The sequence below is a fragment of the Myiozetetes cayanensis genome, unplaced genomic scaffold (assembly GCF_022539395.1).
Source record: "Myiozetetes cayanensis isolate MyiCay16 unplaced genomic scaffold, myiCay2020 scf4, whole genome shotgun sequence".
In the NCBI taxonomy this organism is placed as follows: domain Eukaryota; kingdom Metazoa; phylum Chordata; class Aves; order Passeriformes; family Tyrannidae; genus Myiozetetes; species Myiozetetes cayanensis.
Window position 1 is genome coordinate 63,447,390 of NW_026087631.1, and position 12,210 is coordinate 63,459,599.

The 12,210-nt window shown below is 48.6% G+C and overlaps 1 protein-coding gene across 4 annotated transcripts in view; it reads right to left on the reverse strand.

Moving 5' to 3' along the window:
- RUSC2 (RUN and SH3 domain containing 2) overlaps positions 1 to 12,210 on the reverse strand; it is a 59,556-nt gene that overhangs the window by 42,311 nt on the left and 5,035 nt on the right. The window contains exon 1 of one of the 4 annotated variants that reach the window (XM_050329571.1): positions 6,207 to 6,352. The exons of the other annotated variants lie outside the window; for them this stretch is intronic. The gene's annotated coding sequence lies outside the window, so the exon portion shown is untranslated. Of the gene's footprint in view, positions 1 to 6,206; positions 6,353 to 12,210 lie in introns of those variants that run through there. 4 annotated transcript variants of the gene reach the window in all.

Genomic DNA, 12,210 nt, shown 5'->3' on the forward strand with positions numbered 1-12,210 from the left:
AATGGCAAGCAGAGGAGAAAAAAAACATCGCTGCTGGACGCATGAGAGGCCACATCCAAGAATGGAAAAAGATTCCTGCCTTCTTGTTTCAGGACTGAGTCATAAACAGTTTGTTTTCCAAGGCAACAGCAAGTATGAAAACTGCTCTGTGTTTCCCTGCCCATGGCAGGGGGGCTGGAACCAGATGACATTTATAAGGTCCCTTCCAACCCCAACCATTCAATGACTGTATGATTCATGCAGAAAACCCACACTCACCTCACTCTGCACATGCCAAAGAGCTTCCCTGCCATCCCCTGTTCCGAGCAACAGCAAAAGTCAAGCAGGGAGATCTGTCAGTTTGCCACAAAGCAAGTTCCCAGCAGACCTCCCTGCTCGGAAACATTCCCACTCCGCTTTGCAAGGAAGCCCAGGGAGCAAATAACCACTTTCCGATTTATTAGAGACACATGATATTAATAAAGGTTGTTTATACTGATTTTTGCCCTAAGTTTCTCCACTTACCACCCCAACTGGACACACAGTGCTGCTCTGCAGTGTAACCTGCCCCAGCTGGCTATGTTTTAGTGGCAAATACAGTGGCATCTTGGCTGTGCTTCTGCAAGGCACTCTGTGATTAAAAGAGACTGCTGAACTGCACTCAAAACCCACCTACCTCCAGCAATGCAAAAGCAGAATACTGGCAGGCATAGGACTCCAGTGCTAAACAAGAGACTGCCTGGGCTCCTGAGCACCCACATCCCTGTAGGCACCAGAAAGGCTGCAAAGGGGAAAGGGAACAGGACCACTGAAAACTTGTTGGTACTCTGTCCACCACTTATATATTAACCTGCTGGCTCTCAGATGGAGTAGTTGTCTTTTGCTCTTCACCTGTGCTGTCTACAGTACCAATACTGTTAGCTGAAGGGATAAGGTGTACACACAAACAGCAAATTGGCACAAATTATAGCCATTACCATGACACCTCACACAGCACAGACTGCACATCCCCACCCATAATCACCGTGCATGACCTGCTCATTCAGAAGGGATCTGTGGTTACTGCAGATCACAGGCTGAGCTTGAGCAATAGTGGCATTTTGCTTTGAAGCAGACAAATAATATGTCGGACTGTGTGAATAGGCACGTCATATGCAAGACTTGGAGTCATCCTTCCTCTCTGCCCAACACTGGCTCATGCCTCATGGACATATATTGCAAATGGACACACTGGCGAGAGCTCAAACTCAACAAGGAAAGAGAAAGGACAGAAAGGAGAAGACTGCAAAGCAAATGGGCTAGTTCTCTGTGGAAAACTAGGGGGTACGTGAATGCAGTCCCAAAACGTATAAAAGGGCTGCTGCCTAGAGCCAGTGAACAAGCTGTTCTCCATCTCCTCAACAACAAGAAGAGAGTCCTTAAGGGGCAGACAGGGAAGCCTAAGTTAGACATCAAGTATAAAACTACCCATCCACTACTCTATCAAAAAAAAAAAAATAACAGTCAGGAGGCAAGACAGGTTTCCTTAAAATTTTCCATGCTCTTGTATGTCTCAGGAAGCTCTTTGCTTTACTTATTTAGAGGCATGTACTCCTGTTAATTTTCACGGGCCTTTACAGTCAGACATTGGAAACAATATATTTTTCCAGCTTTACTGCCAAACAAATACCCATCTTACAGTCTTGGTCAACCCACTGCATCAGGAGATACTAAGAGGTGGAAGGGACTGGATTTCTAAGAAGCGGAATGCAGCAGATAATGTCCCTTTTGCTGGGAGCTTCTAGAGATTAAATTAAGAAATCCAAGGAACAGCACAGCCCAAGGCCACCATGCCTGGGTCAGGGAGACATTATTATTATATGTCTTTTGGAGGTCCTACTGTCATGTGATTTCTGTTTGACTCAGAGAAGCAGGGAGCCTCTAATGAAGGATTAAAAGCTGAGAGCTATTTATTCCACGAGGCAGAATACCTGGAGAAACACAAACATGCTCCTGGAAAGACACAGCAAACATCCAGGTGCAGCTGAGAGTGGAACAGCATCATGTGCCAGCTGATCTAGTAACTAATCCACCTGGCTGTTAAAAACATACTCCAGATGTACTTTTTCCCTAAACAGAACATGCTTAGCATGAGCTTTCAGCCAGTAGATTCATCCTCCTTTCACTCACTGTATTGGAAAGACCTTTTTCTCATTAATTTGGTATTGGTGGAGATGATCCTTGGTCACAGTTGGGAGCCCTTCCAAATTTCTCTCTTGTTACTATTAACCTCTTCCCATCTAAGAGAGCAAGCTGTCATGGATCATCAGTCAGCTGTACTCAAGGTCTCCATGTCAGGTCAGCCCATGATTAAGCAACCTTGCGGCCGTATGTGCTTATCGGTGTATGTTTAATCGGCACAAAAAGACTTAACCCGCAGCTCCCACTTGCTGTGTGCCCAGTTGTGCAAAGTCTACGTCCTCCAAAAGTCACGTTCAGCCAACAGGCAGCCATCCCACGGACAGGCAGGCAGGCACAGAGAGCCAGAGATGGGGAATACCTGCCTGTCAGCTTTGGGCAACAATTTTGCTCAGGCTGGAGAAACAACCACAGTGAAGGAAATGCTACAGGGATAAAGGGGATCCGTGTGTGGGAGGAAATCCTGCCCTGTTCTTTAAAATAGAAAATAAAAGCTGGCAGAGAAGCAAAGCCCAGGCAGCAGTGATTGAGGCAGGACACGAAGGCAAGGCAGGTCACAGGAGATGGCTGACAGACCTGCCAAGCTTGGATCGTGTCGGACAGACTGAAATAGGGCTCAGTCTTGTGTGAGGAAGATGAAAGGGCACACTGCTCTACAGGATTCCTCATGGAGACATCTAGGCACTTCAGGAACTCATGGAATCTGTGGTGTGTAGCTCTGGCACCACACAGACTATTGGAGAATAGCCTTGAAGACTATTCTAGATAAAAGAACTATTAGAAGACTATCAAGAAACATCCAGCAAAGAGGTGCACAAGGACAACAAACAAGGCGTGTCCACACACACACTCCAGAAACATTCCAGCCAGAGGAATAAGAGCATGCCAGGGTGGAAAGAGCCCTGAAAGAGCCCTCAGGAGCTCTATAATACATAATGGTAGACAGGGCCTTGGCTCAGGCCTATTAACAAGCAGCCACAACAGTGACTCAGAGGGCTCCTCTGCTGGCTGGACATGGGAGAGGAGCAGGAAGGAACACAAGAACTGAGGAGCAGGAAGCCCCTGATGAAGGACTGGTTGCTCAGAGCACGTTCCTGGAAAAACAGAAACATGCTTTTCATCTCCATGACGTACTTCCACGTCTGGACAATTCCGAAGCCTGTGCTTTCAATTCTTGCTTAAGAAGGCACTCCATCCTGTGCACACACCCGGCCTGTTCCTCTCACACAGCATGGAAGAGAGAAGACCAGCTAAACGGTGAGATGGGGAGGAGGATGGAGCATTGGAGATAGAACAGTCCAAGCCAGAAGCTGAGCATCTGCTCTGCTCTCACTCATCTCAGTGCAACAGCCAGAGAAAATGCTCGGTCATGATGCTCTAACAGGACCTGCTCTCCATCCCTGGGAACATCTGCCAGAATTAGTAATCCCAAATCAGAGGAGGTGAAGCATGCACTTGTGACCTTTTCAGCAATTTTTGCATGCCTGCTGTTTTCACAGCAACCTTCTGTTATCAGCTTAAAATAAATCCAGCCCTTCTGAAAGTACTCAAGGATTGCAGAATAACAGAATCATTTAGACTGGAAAAGATCTCTTCTAAGATCACTGAGTCCAGCTATAAGCATCTGGACCTTTCTCTACAAAGCCAGAAACTAGAACTGATGCATCTGGGGATGCAACAACAGAAGCCAAGGAGATGTAGAGGGGGATTAATGCTGTAGTCCTGAACTCCAGCATCTGAACGGGAAGTGTGGTCTGCTCTGTCCACGATATTGCTGCTTTCAACTCAGAGAAAATAGGGAAGCCCCAGCATTGCCCCTAAGTTTACAACCAGGTGACCTCTTGTCTCTGCTGTGTAACATCAATTGGTGCTCCACTCCCACTTCTATATCCCAGGCAAGAGTGGAGCCACACCATCCAGCTGCAAAGGAAGTATCTCTTTCTTTAGATGGGGTTTCTTTGAGCATGAGCCCCTCAATAAGCATTTTTTGAAGCACTTTATGAGCTCTGGGCTCCAGACACTGAGGACAAGGACTCAAGTGATGTCTGCTGCTTTCCAGTGAGGTCTCCTGTTTTCCAGCACACAGCATAGGCTGATACTGCAGCAGCACAAGAGAAGCTGAATCACCTACCTAGCGTAGGACCTGACCAACAACAGGCAAAACCCAGCCTGAGAGAAAGAGACCACAGTACCAGCCTCTCAGTGGGATGGTGCATCCTGCACTGGCTGCACAGCTCAAGGAGAATGGCTCCTCCCCAGATGTCTCTGCTGTGTGATCCAACTTTCAGTTCCAGACAACGACCACACCATGAAAAGGGCAGAATTTTGGAGTAATTTTTTTTGTTTATATGGGTAACAAGAATCTAGATCTACAGCTGTAATGCAACTCACAGATTCAATATGCCTTCTACACTTAAACTGATCTCCAGGTACCAGTCCTCAGGATAAACCTAACCCAGGACCAGAACGCCATTGCCACAGCCCAAGACTTTCTAGTGAAGCAGCTAGCTCTGGCCACCAGCAGGGACCTGGCAGCAGGTTAGATTAAAGCTCAGCTTTAACCCCTCTGGGAATTTCCTGTACCTCTCATTAGATCAAGCGATAATACTCAGAACACACACAGGGAAAGCCCAGTGGCAAATAACCTAATTAGAAGCGAAAGTCTCACAGCTTCTTGATACCAGCACATCTGTGGAACCTGAGAGTCACAGTCCCCTGTGGTCAGCAGGACAGTAAGAAGAGGAAAACACAGCAAGCCCTCCTGGACCCTCTCTGCTGCCCGCCCCCCCCCGCCCCCATAAGGGTCCAAGGCTGCTCTTCATGGAAGATTCCCAACACTTTGGCTGAAATGATGCCAGCACTTGGGCAGGGCTTGGTGTTATTTTTAACACTTGCTCACATAACTCTTTGGATGAATCCTGGGAAGAGCTCGTCACCAAAATAGTACACTGTGGGCACTATTTATACTCCCACTGGCAGAACAGCAGGATATGCTCAGGAGGGAAAGCTAGAGCACCCCCTTATCCTCCTCACAGGGATCTAGGGGGGCCCTAAGACAAGCTGGTTGTTTGGGCTGGTCCTCAGAAGGGAGCTATCACCTGCAAGAGGCCTGATACCCTTGTCTGTCCTGCTGAGGAGACAGACTCATCCACATGGAAGGGAAGCCCAGGTACAGCATGCCTGGGGAAGATGGATGGCTGTAAGCACATCCCAGCTGCTGTGGATTAAAAAGGGAACAGTTGTGCCTAAACACAGAAAATGCTAATGCCCTCCTATTTTATCTCTCCTTGGCTTCTGCAGGGAAATTCAGAAGGGGTAGGGTTTCTTGGTCCTCACCTTTTTTTTCCCTATACAGCACAGGCAAAGGTGTGCAGTGGTGGGGGCAGGTGAAGCTTTAAATGCCAGCAAGGCTCACTGGAAAGAGGGCACCAGACCAACAGGACTGACAGTCCTTCATCCCTAGGGACAGCAGCAGCCTCAGGCCTTTCCATACCAAAACACTGTGCCCTAAGGGATTAAAGGAAAAAACAAAACAAAACAAAAACAAATCACCCTTTTGAGACTATCCAGGGAAAGGAAGTCTCTTCCCCTGTCTAATTTTCTGGGTTAAAAATACCTTCTCTAAAGCCATTTCTGAGCCTATTGAACTTCCTTGATTTTTGTCTTCCTTGAGTTTCTCCTCCCTCCCACTGTCTCCCAAGACACATCAGACTGCTCTCTACTTTCACATCTCCTGAAGAAGCAGGTGACATGACCTGGAGAACATGCACAGGATGTTGCATAAGAACAGAGAAGTTACAGAAGAGAGGACTCAATTCTGGAGCAGAAAAGGACCCAAAGTTTCATTTTTCCAGTGTGTAGGTAAAAATAAAATGTATATATGCATTTTCTATCCCTGTAAGAGAGGCTACAGTCTGAGCAGCATACCGACTGCTCATCAGAGCTACAGAACAATGCAATATAAACCCACTAATTAACACGCTCTCCAGGCAGGGGCGGGACTGGCCACACCACTTCTAGCCCAACAAACACAAGTGATCGGCTCCTACCTTGCTAGATACTATCTCCCCAAAACGCGGGCTCAGCTCACCGCAGCTGGAAGCCGAGCGCAGCAGCAATGGCATGAGAGCAGCAGGAAGAATACAGCATGCAGAGCCAGCGATAATCCAGGGCAAAACCAGCCTGCCCCCGTGCCGGCTCAGGGATCAGCGAGCCGTGCTGCAGGGAGTGTCTGCCGGCAGCTCCCCTGCTGATGCAGGATGGCGGGCAACAGGCAACGTGACAAGGCACTTCTTACAGACAGGGGCCGGCTGAGGAATTCCTCCTGCTGCCAGCCACCCGCCCCTCCTCGGGCACGGCGGTGCCAGGGACTCACCCACAGCAGGGCAGAGGAGCTGCGGGCTGCTGGCAGCGCAAGGGCCGGATCGCTAATGAAAGCCCCAGTGTAAATACAGATGCGCTCCGGAGAGCGCTATGGCAGAAATGCAGCTCGTGTTACAGAGAGCCATTTACAGCAGGCACGGAGAGCGGGGAGAGCGTGGCGGGGCTGTGCGGGATGGCTCCACCGCCTGCCCGCTCGGACAGCGGGCTGGGAGGGCGCCTGCCTGCCAGGGGAAGCCTGGGCAGAAGTGACCAGGAGCAAGGGGAGCCCCCCCGCCCCAGTTCCACACTCTTCAGCGGCTCCCACAGCTCCATACGCAGCATTCTGCGTAGCAGAAATGCAAACCTATCCAATTTTCCACCCTGAGCCCCAACTGGGACAGCCCCAGCCTCCCACTTTCTCTGGTGCAGAATGCCACAGCAGCCCACCACACCAGGGAGGAAGGCTGATTGGAGCACTGCTCCATCCGTCTGTCAGACCAGCTCATGGTGCAGGAGCCCATCCCCGCTGTCCAGGTCCTCTCCCCGTATTCATGGGCCCCACGTGTTTGAGACCTACGCTCTTTCCCCATTTCAATGTCTTTGGCACCCACTGCCAGGATTCCTTTTCCCTGCCCGTTCAGGGTAATTTACAAGCTACATATTGCAGTTGGATTTATATGAAATTTGAAAGATGGGGGATAGGAACTAGGTCCGCAAAGCAGCAAAGTGTCAAAGGGTTTGAGGGCTTTGCCTCCGGTGAACTACAACTGGAACCAGCATCAGATAGCGTTTTGTAGCTTTTAACCACTGCCCACCAAACAAACCTCAGGCAGAGGCTGAGGAGCTGTTTCAGAACATTTCATAGCGCAGCAGGCACTGCCTCCAACCCCTGTGTCAGACAGGCACATAGCTCACACGAGTGACCTCTGGGTGAAACCACTGACACAGAACAGGGAGTTCATGCGGTTCTGAAGCAAGTGTGGTCTGTTCTGTTAGGACTGGGGGAACCTCCGGCTCAGATGTGTAAACCTCAAGCAGGCCACTTCCCTGCTCACTGCCTCAGTTCCCCCCCCACCCCCACGAAACAAACACTTACCAAGCTGCTGGAGATGTTGCAAAGTTAACTTCGTCATGGGGTGCTGGCAGCCCGTAAACAGGAACGAGCATTCTGCGGGACTCTGTTACCACCCATAAAGCAGAGTCTCCTTGTGGTTTTCCTCGACACACAAACTACTGCTCGCAGCCCTCTTCACCCTCACCACGGCAGATACCCTGCAAAGAGAGGGATCCCCACTACCCCCAAAAGCAGGTAGTCCCTCCACCAGCTGCGCCCGGGCCATCTGCCAGGCAGGAATGCGGTGCACCAGCCCGGCCTCAGCCGAGCTGTCAAAGCAGCGGAAGGGCTGAGGCTGCACTGCTCTGGAATTCCAGAAACGCACAAACACCCGTCAGCCTGCACCAGGAATGACTCCTCCCTGCCCCGAACCCGGCTGAATCACTGGAAATACCAAAACAACGATGAGGTCACGTTCCCAGAGCAAGGAATTGTAGCCAGATATAGCTGCGTGGAGAAGTGGGCTATAAAGGGACGCGGTGTAGGGGCTGGGGGCTCTGGCAGACAGGCACCATGGGCATTTGTCTCATTTAAAAACAGCTTGAGGCTGCCAAGAGACGTTTTTCTTCTCTGTGGGGAGCGGGTAACAGGGCTTTAAACCCTTCATCCATCCCATTGAAAGAGGCACAAACATTCTCTTGCTTCTCAGTGTGTAGTTTTGGGTTCAAGGAACAAGGCAGAAGTAAAATTATTATTCTAAGTCCAGTGTTCCCAAAATTTCACCGTGATACCACATTCAGGCTTAAGCAGTGAAGAATCCCCCTGAGGCAAGCTGAAGGGCAGACAAAAATCTTATGTCCATTACTTCTTTTTCTTTCGCTAAAGCCTCGGCCAGTTTCCCCAAAAGAAAACTCAAAAGAACCCAGAACCATTGATTTGGTGAGTTTTCAACAGGATGAGCAGCAAATAACAGTGGCTTCTACTACTGCTCCTAAAATGAGTATCTACGGCATTCCATTATGAGCAAACAAGACTTTTCAAAGCTGCGCAGTTCCAGACTTTCACAGGTCTCAGTGCCGGGAGACTGGAGACATTTTGCTATTTAGACTGTGAAGGAAATTGCAACATAGGACTTGGAACGGATAAAGGAATTCACAATAGAATTTGCAATAATAGCCTGCTCTTTCCCCTTTCCATAGGACGAGACGTTTCGATGGATAACACCACCACCCACAGTCACGTGAATAAGAGGCTCTAAGAGTCTAGATGTTGTTCCATCAGGACATAAACCATATCCTAGTTAGAAGACAAGGGAAAACAAAGATAGGACTGGACAGCTAATGCCAGGCATCTCACCTGCCTGGCGGGGCAGTAATCATTGGACTGGCACAGCCTGCAACAACCACAGCAGTGCCTGGCACACTGAGAGAGCCAGTGGGCTATGCCAGCACCAGTCCACTTTTCCTGACAGTCCTCCCAGATTTGCTAATAAAAGTGGTAAGAAAATCTGTGGTGACCTGTGTGTAACTCCCACAGGAGAGCCATCAGACCAGAAGTGCTCAAAACCCAATCATTTTCGCCCCACTGCTTCAGCACGTTCTGGTAACCAGAACCACCTTACTGGGTTACACCAAGATTTCTTCTGATCTAGTGCCCTGTCCCTGAGATTTTCGCATTGGCATATATACAAATGACAGAGTATGGAGTGATTTCTCCTAAAAGCACATTCTTCCAGCCTGCAACAATCAGGAACTTCTGGAGCTGGAGGTCGCGCACTGACCATCACGTTTCACAGACACTAAAACACATCTCTGCCATTGAGGTGTCTGGTTCCTTTTGGAATCTGTGTGTATTTTCAGTCTTCATGCCATCTCGTAGCAACATGTTCTACAAATCAACTGTGTTGAAACAGGACTTCCTTAACCTCCAGTGTAATAAATAATTTTGCTGGATGTGCTTCCTCTGTGCTGTGAGAAATAGCAAAGTTTTTAAGGTCATTCCTTACTCAAACTTCTCCCTGCAGAACACTGCATTATAGACCTTTACTCTTTCTCACTAGTAGAAAAGTCATCTACTTTCCCTTGTTTAATCTCTCTTCCTACAGAAGCTTAATCATCCCCATTCCACTTTTCTCTATCGTGTCCAGGTCTATGTCACTCTTTTTGAGAGAGAGTGACTGGCTGGTATGTGGAACTCAAGATGCAGGCACAACATGACTGAATACCTATTATACAAGAATACAGACCAGCATTTTTTGTTTCCAGTGTGAGTTCTACCTTTTTTTGGTTACAGCTGAGCCTTGAGCTGATACACTCAGATAACAATGCACAGTGACTCCACAGGGTTGGAGGGCAGTGAGAAACTGTTCACAAATCACTGTTATATGCAGCATTTTATCAGCACGAAATCCCACTTTCTGTTGTATATTGATAAAGTTCTGCAAGATACACCTGTAATTTTTCAGGCAGTTTTCAAACCAACTATCCTGACTAACTTAAAATCATCAGAAAATACCGGATGCTCCCCTGGATGTGTTCAAGAATAGGCTGGATGGGGCCCTGAGCAACCTGATCTAGTGGGTGGCATTCCTGCCCATGGTGGAGGGGTTGAAACTAGATAATATTTCAGGTCCTTTCCAACCCAAACCATGCTAAAGTTCCTGGTCACCAGGAACCTGTTAAAAAAATAAAGCTTTAATTGTAAATATGATTCAGTGCCACCATCATTCTGACAAGAATCCCTAAAAGAGCTGTGAGTGTTGTGTCACTGAGACACAGTCCCATCCACAGCTCCATGGAGGACTCAGTTGGAAGTGCGAAGTCCAGGGCAATGCTGAAGGACTACAAATATGCTCAGCAAAGACCCACCCCAGGCACAATAGAAGTGAATTGTGGAAACCATGATTCCCAGTCCAGGCAAGCACACAAAAGAATGAGGAGGGGGAGAAACTGTTGGCTTCAGATGAACAGCAGGTATCAGTACCAAAACCTTAACCAGGCTTTATGTTCCAGAATCAGAGGGACAGAGACCTAGGGCCAATAAACCTCAGAAAACCCTGCTATGTATCCAGGGCTTGGTGAAGAACTTAACTGGGAATTAAGTGTTCTATGGAATGCAGATTACGTAAGTCCAGAGAGAACTGGGGTAGCCAGCCCCCCTGAATATATGGGAGGGACACAACAAGCAGAAAACCTCCTCACAACCAAGTTTAACCTGAAGCACTCCAAGCTGAGCTGACAAACCAGAAGGATCTCATGCCTGGTCCAGCTTCAGTGGAGCTTACCACAGGAAAGAGCATCAGGCACCTAGAGCTATACAGAGTATCTTCATTTCACATATTCACAGTTCAAAACCCAGGGGTGGAGTGGGGAAGGGTGAAGGAGCACTTCATCTATCCCTAGTCTGTTTCACGCAAAATACTGCCCACAACCCCAAAAGGAAGACAGATATGAGGTTTTAGTGAACCATAACCCTTATGTAATATCCTGGTCTGGGATATTACATCTTCCAGCTCACATTAAAAAAAAAAGAAAAGATATCACCCATTGACACTGCCCAGTCAATAGCTCTACAGACCCACCCAAAAGGCAACACAGCCAAGCCACTGAGTAGAGAAAACTGAGGATACCAGGCATCCTGCACAGGAAAATGTGTCAGACAGCATCTGCTGTCACAGCAAAAACTGAACCAGAAGCAGAACTGCAGGCAGAATACTGTGCAGCCATAAACCAGGCTTGCACCTTCTGAATATTCTATGAATCCTTATCCACAGCCTGAAGGTTTCTAAGGGACGATTGCCAGGAGGTAAGGAAGCCTCTGCAGCAGCTGCTCGAGGTGTTGCTGTGTAAGTCCAAAGGATGCAAACCCACTGCTGCCAGCAAAAGGTCACCAGACTGGAACCTTGCCCAGCAGCTTCTATGAAGCACACAAACTAGCAGACTTTCAGACTGCAATTTTTCAACATGAGAGTACAAATTAGTTTTCTAAATACAGACCTGTACTCTTCATGGAATGAATGGCCTGGATGCCCACAAGGCTGGTGGAGGTAGCACTTGATGACACAAAAGACTTCAGTTTAAAATCCAGGGCAGCTACTGACTCCCTGAGTCACCCTGGTGTGCATACTTCAGGCCCTGGCTCCCTGGTGAACGAGAAGATACCGATCCTCCCTGCCTCTCAGGGGAGGAAGAATGCAATAAAGCTTAAAAGATCTGAGGATCTCTGCCGTAAATATCAAAATTAAGGGAGGCAAGCAGGGTTGTTCACTATGTAAAAAAGACAGGCTTCTTTTAAGTGCCTAATTCGGATGTGGAAGCAGGATGCAGCCAGTAACAAAAACACTGGCCTTCCCTGGAGACACAGCACTCAGATCAGACAGCGCTGTGTTTGTGGGGTGATGCGTGGGGATAGCACCTACAGGGCTGCCCCAGCTTTGCTCTCAGGTCTGGGAATACAATCAGTGCCCACAATCAGCTCAGCAGCACATCCCTCACCAGGGCACACACAGCTCCCCCAAAGCCAGGCACGATGCTTCCAGAGAATCTACAAAAAGCCAGTGGCTGGATCATATGTTTTCCTAATTCAGAGGAAGCCTGGCCCAGCTCCGGCATCCCACAGCATCTCTTGCTGTCGGGGAG